The sequence below is a fragment of the Oncorhynchus masou genome, chromosome 25 (genome assembly GCF_036934945.1).
Source record: "Oncorhynchus masou masou isolate Uvic2021 chromosome 25, UVic_Omas_1.1, whole genome shotgun sequence".
In the NCBI taxonomy this organism is placed as follows: domain Eukaryota; kingdom Metazoa; phylum Chordata; class Actinopteri; order Salmoniformes; family Salmonidae; genus Oncorhynchus; species Oncorhynchus masou.
The window spans coordinates 48159020-48169658 of NC_088236.1; positions in this window are offsets into that span (position 1 = coordinate 48159020).

Consider the following 10639-nt stretch of genomic DNA (forward strand, 5'->3'; position numbering starts at 1 on the left):
TTGTCCAGGGTAGGCTGTCATTGTAAATAAGAATTTGTTCTTAACTGGCGTGCCTAGTTCAATAAAGTACCTGTCAAAACCCACTCATTCAAGGGATTTTCTTTATTTTTACTATATTGTAGAATAATAGAGAAGACATCAAAACTATGAAATAACACATATGGAATCATGTAGTAATCAAAAAAGTGTTCAAAATATCTAAATATATTTTACATTTTAGATTCTTCAAATAGCCACCCTTTGATTTGATGACAGCTTTGCACACATTTGGCATTCTCTCAACCAGCTTCACCTGGAATGCTTTCCCAACAGTCTTAAATGAGTTCCCACATATGCTGAGCACTTGTTGGCTGCTTTTCCTTCACTCTGCTATCCAACTCATCCCAAACCATCTCAATTGGGTTGAGGTCGGGTGATTGTGGAGGCCAGGTCATCTGATGCAGCACTCCATCACACTCCTTGGTCAAATAGCCCTTCCACAGCCTGGAGGTGTGTTGGGTCATTGTCCTGTTGAAAAACAAATTATAGTCCCACTAAGCACAAACTAGATGGGATTGTGTATCGCTGCATTATGCTGTGGTAGCCGTGCTGGTTAAGTGTGCCTTGAATTCTAAATAAATCACAGACAGAGTGTCACCAGCAAAGCACCCCCACACCATCAAACATCCTCCATGCTTCACGGTGAGAACCACACATGCCGAGATCATCCGTTCACTTACTCTGCGTCTCACAATGACACAGCATTTGTAAAACTCGGTGAAACATTTATTTGGGCTGCTATTTCTCTGGCTGGTAACTAATGAACTTGTCCACTGCAGCAGAGGTAAGTCTGCGTCTTCTGTCAGTTTCATCATAGCGCTTGATGGTTTTTGCTATGGCACTTGAAGAAACTTTCAAAGTTCTTGACATTTTCCAGATTAACTGACCTTTATGTGTTAAAGTAATGATGGACTATCGTTTCTCTTTGCTTATTTGAGCTGTTTTTGCTATAATTTTGACTTGGTCTTTTACCAAATAGGGCTATCTTCTGTATAACACCCCTACCATTTCACAACACAACTGATTGGCTCAAACACATTAAGAAGGAAAGAAATTCCACAAATTCACTTATCAAGGCACACCTGTTCATTGAAATGCATTCCAGGTTACTACCTCATGAAGCTGGTTGAGAGAATGCCAAGAGTGTGCAAAGCTGTCATCAAGGCAAAGGGTGACTATTTGAAGAATCTCAGATATAACATATATTTTTGATATGTTTAACACTTTTTTGGTTAATACATGATTCCATGTGTGTTTTCATAGTTTTAATGTCTTCATTATTATTCTACAACGTAGAAAATAGTAAAAATATAGAAAAACTCTTGAATGAGTAAGTGTGTCCAAACTTTTGACTGGTTCTGTATGTAATATATAATGTATATATATTATACAATATATATTTCCTTCATGATTATTATTAATCCTTTTTATGCCTCTTGGTTCCCTCACAAGCCTGGGCACAGGGACTTCAGCCCCGGTAAACACCTGCATTAATCCGGCCCTGAGGCTATAGATCATTTGATTGAGACCATACTAGGCATACTTGATATTAGCGCCCAGCAGAGAGTTAGGGATGAGGGGCAGCATCGGAGAAGCACGGAGCAAAGTTATATTTCTAAGATAGCTACTGGAATGGTGTAAATTAAACTAGGCTGCATTATACACTGCAGTGGATATTGCAACCCTGAGCCCCGGCCTGCTGATCAAAACTTTTTTATGTGCCGCATACCCAATGTTGTGCTGAGTAGCCCTACCGTGGCAGTTCAGGAGGAGTCAAATAATTCTTCCACACATTTTGGGGGATTATGCCTATTAAAAAATAAATAATATCTTGCCTTGTACTAGCCTATATCCTATGTTTTATTCCATTTGAGAAGGAGAGCGCAAAGATGAAAACGAGTCAACTTTGATAGCTTGCTACAACAATAGTGTATTTGAATAAAAACTATACGTTTCTTGCCCATTATATATTCAGAGAGTTATTGACTTCACAATAAACTAGATTTGAGTAACTTATTTTGTGGTGCTGAAATTTGAAGCATCAGCCGTGGAACAATCAATCAGAAATGGAAAGCTCATGGTGCTGAAAGTAGGCAAATTGGAGTAGCCTAGGCAGAATTCATTTCAACCTTCTTCATTTAAATGAGACTTTACTAACAACAAACAAGGGGGCTTTGTGTTGAGGTGTATTTATTTCTAAGAAATAAGAGATAGGCCTACCTGTTTGACAGACGGAATTAGGATATATGCTGCTAGATCCATAGATTTTCCGGCCAATTCCTCCACCCACCATACACTCTTCAAAAGAGCCTGCCTCTGTGTCAGTAAAGGGCTGTGAAGTTAAAATCAGGACTCGAATTGAGGAGGTTTGAGAGAGCATGCCATAGGCCTACTTTTTATTAAAGAAAATGGCAAAACAGATCCGATTATTTACAGCGCTTTGGTCCATGATGCTTTATGCTAGAAACGAGCTGTAAAATACCCAGGGAAGACGTGACAACAATTCAAATGGGGATATCATTGTTTCATTTATTTGACACCGAGGCTGAGCTGCAACCTTCTATAGCCGAGGAAACCAAAAATTGACTTTAATTGTGAAGTAATTTAATTCTGTCACTATCAATTGATTAAGATATGAACTTTCTGTATATGTTTAAACCCAGACAGCTTTTAGGGAAACACTTGTGACCTTTTCTGGTTGGGTTAAGCCATGGAAGAAGAGTAGCCAGCAGTTAACCCTTAGCGCACACATGCTGTTAACGGGATCAAAATCGACAACATCCGGTGAAGCTGGAGCAAGCCAAATTCAAGTGACAAAATTGTAATATTAAACATTCATGAAAATACAAGTGTCCTACATCATTTAAAAGCTTAACTTCTTGTTAATCGAACAGCGTTGTCAGATTTCAAAAAGGCTTTAAGGCGAAAGCATACCATGCGAATATCTGAGGACAGTGCCCCGGATACAAAAGCATTAAAAACATTTTCTAAACCAGCAGATGCTTCACAAAAGTCAAAAATAGCGATAAAATAAATCACTTACCTTTGAAGATCTTCCTCAGTTTGAAATCCCAAGGGTCCCAGCTACACAACAAAAGTCATTCTTTATATCCCCAAAAAGTCAGTTTAGTTGATGCGTTTGATTCAGTAATCCACTCATTCCACTAGTCCAACATGCATACAAAGGAATCCAAAAAGTTACCAATAAACTTCGTCCAAACAATTCAAACAACATTTCTAATCAATCCTCAGGTACCCTAATATGTAAATAAACAACAACATTTAAGACGGAATGTAGTATGTTCAATACCGGAGATAAATAACTAGGTGCGTGCCCTCATCCACACGCGCCACAAGACTACAGTCAAAATGAGAGCCACCTTGAAAAACTGCAACTGCTAATTCATTTTTCAAAAAACAAGCCTGAAACCCTTTCTAAAGACTGTTGACAGCTAGTGGAAGCCATAGGAACTGCAATCTGGGAGCTATTTACTTATATATCCCAAAGACCAGCGTTGAAATGGACAGTGACCTCCAAAAAAAATGTTCAGTGTCAGTAGGCCAGCTCTGTCTATTGATGAAAGCTAGGCCTTCGTTTTGAAAGTACCATGCTCAGATAATGTCTTAGGGACAGTTCTTTTGCAAACAAGACACACTGATTTGGCATTGGAGAAATATGATAAGATGAATGCATAAGGTTCTCTCTCTGTCCATTCTTAACCTGTAATTTTAATAATTTGTGTGGTATGAACAACTAATCTGCTAATATGCAAAATGACATATGAAAAAGAAAATTATACATTTTTATAAAAGACACATTTTTCTCAGACCTGCAAATATGATGATATATTCATGCAATGCTTTTACTATAAAGGAGATATTTCCACCTCTACTCTTGTCCATGGTGGTCTGTGAACCCACAACCTTCTGGGGGAGGGGGGGGGTGAAACCAGCAAACCCCCTGCACAGCAAAACACTAAATAATACATTATTTGCCCTGTAATGGTAACAAACGGTACCCACACACTGTTAGGGCCTACATGAAGTTGTCTCAACAGCAGAGTCCGAAAAGCAGACCCAACACCTTACCACTGCTACACCTGCTTTTCAGCTGAGCCTTGTCTGGCAGCAAAACAGCTAATCCAGCCTCATTTACTGCCTTTAAAAAAAACATAGCTGTGGTTTCCACTGACAATTGAGATGTACAAACAATGGCATAAGAGGACGATGGGCACGATGAGTGGATAAGAGGCAATCCGTAATTTCGACTAATACATTAATGAGCGAGCTAGGACGGACGTAGTCAATATAACTATTTGTTCAGCACTTTGAAATGTACAGCGACAGAATTCAGAACATGAGCCGTTCTTACAGTATTCTCCCTGTACACAAAGTCAGTGCCGTAGGATAAATAAAGGGGGAATATAAGCAGACAATGAAAGCTCTTACAATATTCAGTGTTTATATTTCTCTAAAACAGGCTAAAGGCTACACGTGCACCACCATGTCAGAATATAGGTGAAATTAAGGAGGGGAAAAGAGACCAAATTATTGGGATGAAGCACATGGGCTACTAACAGCTTACTACACAACATGCACTTAGTATGACTTCCTTAGCAACAGTATAAATATCTCCCTGGCATATTTCATCATTTTTGCGGCAGCATACCAAAATTTATGGACTCACCTTGTTGTGCAGTGCTCACTTGAACAAGAAGGTGGCGCGGCAGTCTTTCGTTGGCAAATTTTGTCATCAAACTTTGTCATCAAAGTCTGGCATTCTCTGCATTTATGGTGCATTCAAGAGAACTGGGAACTCTGAAAATATAAGGTTAAGTCATGATGATGTTAGAAAGAGGTCAGAGTTTCCAACTTACAATTCCGATGTTGGATGACCGTTCAAAAAATATTTTCCCAGTCGGAGATTCCGGAGTCCCCAGATGTCTTGAACGCAGTGAAATCAAATTTCCCAGTTCTGTTTTGAGTGTGGCAGAAGACATGCTGGATTGACACCAAGGCCAATGTTGAATGTTTATCCTTTTATGCTTGGAAAAGAGACCCTTAAACCCAGACTTGTGACCACACACCCACTCCACTGAATACCAGGCTAGTGATTGCTTTGCAATGCTTGCAGTTAGCCACTAATTCCTTCCAAACCATTCATTGTTTAATTTGCGAATTCCAACTTGTTGTGTAATCTTTATGCCCAATGGCCAATGAGCACCGATATATTTATCTATAATTTCTCTTCATATGACAGGGATTAAAAAGGATTTGCCAGTAGATTGTTGACGAGATTCATGATGATGACTGCTAGCTTGCTAGCTAAGATTTTGAAAGTATCAGTCCAATCAAAGCTGCTGTAGATATAAAGTGATTTGACATAATTTTATCTGTGGCCAATGACCTTGAGCATTCTTGGATGGGAACATCTAATGTAACTCTATGGCAGTACCAAAGGGGCTTGAAATTTCAAGCTCTACCCTTAGATTTGGCAGTGACGTAGTGTCCCCATGAGTGACAACACTGAGCCAATCACGGAGCAACTACAGAACTCCTACGCTTCGAATTTTCTACTGCCTGCCCCACCACCACAGAAAACACTGAGCTAGGCTGAAACACCTGCATTTTGGAGCTGACTTACTCAAGAAAACAAAAGAGACAAATTTTGTATGTAGCTTTATTAACTAAAAAAAAGAGGACCAAAAAAATGAAGACAAAACTGATATGTGACACGTATTTCTGCCAAAATAACATGCAAAACAAGCATCCCCAAAAAATATATAGTGCAATTGGAAAGTATTCAGACCCCTTCACTTTTTCCAACATTTTGTTACGTTAAAGCCTTATTCTAAAATTGATTAAATTAGTTTTTTTTCCTTATAAATCTACACACAATACCCCATAAAAACAAAGCGAAAAAAAGTTTACAAATTGTTTGCATATTTATTAAAAATACAAATCAGAAATACCTTAGTTACATAGGTATTCAGACAATTTGCTATGAGACTCAAAATTGAACTCAGGTGCATCCTGTTTATATTGATTATCCTTGAGATGTTTCTTCAACTTGATTGCGGTCGGCCTGGGGTAAATTCAATTGGTTGGACATGATTTGGAAAGGGACACACCTGTCTATATGAGATCGCACTGTTGACAGTGAATGACAGAGCAAAAACCAAGCCATGAGGTCGAAGGAATTGTCCGTAGTGCTCTGAGACAGGATTGTGTCGAGGCACAGATCTGGGGAAGGGTATCATTGAAGGTTCCCAAGAACACAGTGGCCTCCATCATTCTTAAATGGAAGAAGTTTGGAACCACCAAGACTCTTCCTAGAGCTGGCCGCCGGCCAAACTGAGCAATCGAGGGAGAAGGGCCTTGTTCAGGGAGGTGACCAAGAACCCAATGGCCACTATGTCAGAGCTCCAGAGTTCCTCTGTGGAGATGGTTGTCCTTCTGGAAGGCTCTCCCATCTCTGCAGCACTCCACCAATCAGGCCTTTAAGGTAGAGTGGCCAGATGAAAGCCCCTCCTCAGTAAAAGACACATGACAGCCCACTTGGAGTTTGTCAAAAGGCATCCAAAGACTCTCAGACCTTGAGAAAAAAGACTCTTTGGCCTGAATGCCAAGCGTCAAGTCTGGAGGAAACCTGGCACCATCCCTACGGTGAAACATGGTGGTGACAGCATCATGTCCTAGGGACTTTTTTCCAATGGCAGGGACTGAGAGACTAGTCAGGATCGAGGGAAAGCTGAACGGAGCAAAGTACAGAGAGACCTATGATTAAAACCTTCTCCAACGCGCTCAGGACCTCAGACTGGAGCGAAGGTTCACCTTCCAACAGGACAACCACCCTAAGCACACAGCCAAGAGAATGCAGGAGTGGCTTCAGGACAGGTCTCTGAATGTCCTTGAGTTGCCCAGCCAGATCCCCGACTTGAACCCGATCGAACATCTCTGGAGCGACCTGAAAATAGCTGTGTAGTGACACTCCTCATCCAACCTGACAGAGCTTGAGAGGATATACAGAGAAGAATGGGAGAAACTCCCCAAATACAGGTGTGTCAAGCTTGTAGCATCATACCCAAGAACACTTGAGGCTGTAATCACTGTCAAATGTGCTTCAAAAAAGTACTGGATAAAGTGTCTGAATACTTATGTAAATTTGATATTTCAGTTGTTGTTTTTTTATAAGTATGCAAAACATTCTAAAAACCTATTTTTAATTCAATTTTAGAATAATGCTGTAACGTAACACAACTACTCATTCAAGGGGTTTTCTTTTTTTACTATTTTATACATTGTAGAATAAAAGTGAAGACATCAAAACTATGAAATAACACATATGAAATCCAGTAGTAACCAAAAAAGTATTAAAGAATAAATATATTTTAGATTATTCAAAGTCTGCAGCAGAGGTAACTCGGGGTCTTCCTTTCTTGTGGTCCTCATTAGAGACAGTTTAATCATAGTGCTTGATGGTTTTTGCGACTGCACTTGAAGAAAATGTCTTGAAATTTTCTAGATTGACTAACCTTAATTTCTTAAAGTAATGATGGACTGTCGTTTCTCTTCGCTTATTTGAGCTGTTCTTGCCATAACATGGACTTAATATTTGTGACCCGGTTCAGGAAACTAGGCGTATGTTGCAAGTCATGACTTCACAGGAGAAGACGTAAATATTTTTGATCAAAATGCTTTTTTTAGCAGAAATGCCTTCTCGAACATACAAACTTTCATGTGCCTTAATATGAAACTGACCAAATATTAACCAAAGTTATTAATTGACAAGCCTAGTTGGTTTAGCCTCAGAAAGAGGAAGCAACAGAATTTATTCTCGGAGCGCGCTGCCACGTTCCCACGAGCAACAGTTTATATACAAATTACATGACGTCATTTCATTGCTTAACAGAATCCCCTCCTCTCGACCGGGACAAAGTGAGTTGAAAAGTTCATTCTAACTTACTAACACACTCCCAGGTAACTTTTGACCCCTCAACATTGTCGATCACCACTTAGCTGACAGTTCTAATTAACAGAAAACCTAGGAATGCACTCACTGTCTTATCTAAAAACCCCAGAGCTCAGTTTCGTCTGTTCAACCATAGGTTAACGACCTTATCTGTTTACACAGTCCACTTCTTTCTTCCTAGTTGGAATGGTGTTCATCAACTTTAATTACTCCTTGTCTGTGTCACACAATCCCATCTTATGAACCCAGATATTTAATCAGATATAATAAAACAGAGTATAAGTTTTACTTAGTTACATTTAAAATGATTTGTTCAGATTTGTTCAGTCATTTAATCATAATTTTCCCAACAAAAGACTCTACTCTAATTTTGTCATAGTATTTCCATTTCAAGTTAGTGTACTGTTAGCTAGCTAGCTAACGTTAGCTGGCTGGCATGCTAACTAACATTAAGTCATGCGTTGGGATTCATTGTTTACCTAGCTAGCTATCGAGCTACATTTCTTAACAAAAGACTCTAATTTTTGTGTGCCAGAGCGCAGAATAACTGATGCATTTTTGAAAGCTCAACACCCTTTTAATATGTCCGGTGTCAGTAATTGTCTGAAACAAAGCATAATTAAATTGTTGCCATGAGCACAGTTACAGTCACCAGCGCTCTGGATAACATGACAACTGCCTAAACAGCTCTGCTAGGGGGGGTAAAATGGTCAGAGTGGGGTGTTCTCTCATTATGTGTCTGCAAGTAGCTCGCCAATGTTAGACAGTTAGCTTGGGTGCTTGACTGTAGTTATGAGGTCAGAGCTTTCGGAACAATCCTACTTATTTGACAGAGCATCCAGTGTGCGCTCTGAACGCGAAACCACAGAGCAATAGGGCTAGTAATGTTCAAGGAGCTGTCATAAAACCCCGTATGAATATGGTTAAGATTATTTACCAATGTAATTGATTACTTTCTGTAAGTTATTAACCTCTAAAAGGTTAACCTCTAAGGTGGCTACAACACTAGATAGTTTTTGAGCTAGATAGCTCATCTGGGTAACACATCGAACGTACATTGGAACTGCCACGACCAGAACCAAAAGGAAAGAAATGGAGAGATCGTCAGATGGACAATTAACCACAAAAGATAGTATGATTTTGGATACTCCTCTTCAGAATGTAACTGTGGGGGAAAAGACTGCAATGAGTGATGAAAATGTGGTGAGCATCCCCTCCAGTCCCCAGCTCAGGCCATTACCTTACGACCCCGGCACTCCAGTCAAGCCCCAGGGAAAAAAGATGAGGCCAAGAGGGTATGTCACTTCTTTGAGATGCAAACCAATATTTTAATGCTTTTGACAGCAAAGATAGATGAAAGGGCAAAAAGCTTGGAGGTCATGGTTAGGGAGAATACAATGTAAATTGAGGCCATTAAAAAAAATCAGTTGACTTTATCTTTGGAGAAATGAAAACCCTCAAACGTGACATGAAGAAAAAAGTTGAAGTTATCTGCCAGGAAAATGAAAAGAAGGTTGCTGAACGCGAGCAAAAGGTGAATGAAGCGGAGACATACCAGGGCAGGTGGGACTTGAGGCTCCATGGAATTCCAGAGTAGGCGGGTGAGGACATCAAATGCAGAGTTGTTGACATCTGTGGAGCTGTCATTCCCAAATCAAAATCCAAACTTCAGGAACATGTAGACATCGTCCATCATTTGGGAAGACTCAAGGATCAAGACAAGAGACCGAGGACAAACATCATCCGGTTCACCAACAGATCTACACAGGATGTTCTTTGGAGGCGGGCGAAGAATTGTGAATTCCTCATCAAGCAAACATTGAGGGTCACGGAGGTTCTGACCTCATCAGATAAAGTGACAGGAGAAAAACTGTGGCCAATGGTGGCTGCAGCTCAAAAGGCAGGGAAAACTGCATTTTTTTATCAGTGCAAGAGTGATCATTGTTGGGAAAGAAATGCGGCCAAATCAGAACATTTGAGAGAGAACCAGAGTCTAACTCCGACTGAACTGTCAGTCCAAAAAACTGATTGCCAGGTGAAAAGCAGCCTTTTATTATAAAACATGTACTCAAGCACTTGAATGAGAAAAGGCTGGCCTGAGAATTGATCAACTTAACACTAACATGCTGACCAGACCGGACACGTTGCGTGCGCGAGTGTTGCAAAATAAATTTAGAAATCCATGTTATTCAATTATTGCACCCACACTGCTCGCGCGCGTCAACGAGAGTCTGTTCCGTGAAACTATAGGTGAATAACTACTTATTGTAAAGTACATACAATGTCTCCCCCTTGTGGGAGTAAGAATACTTTTGTAACTTTTTGACCAATATTTTTAGTTTTTTTTTTTTTTGTTGGAGAGGTTAATAATGGGATGGAAATCCTTTTGAGTTACATTTCCTTAGGAAAAGCTTATATTAGCATAACAAGGTTGTTGGTTGAAGTTTGTCTTTATCTCTTTGTTCAATTAATGTCAGGGGTATTCGTAATTTACTCAAGCATAAGGCTATTTTCCTGTATTGCAAATGGTTTAATGCAGTCTTTTGCAAGGAACTTTTAACAAGGTACACCTGCTAATAAAATGACGGTAGGCCTTCATTGTAAATAAGAATGTTCTTAACTGACTTG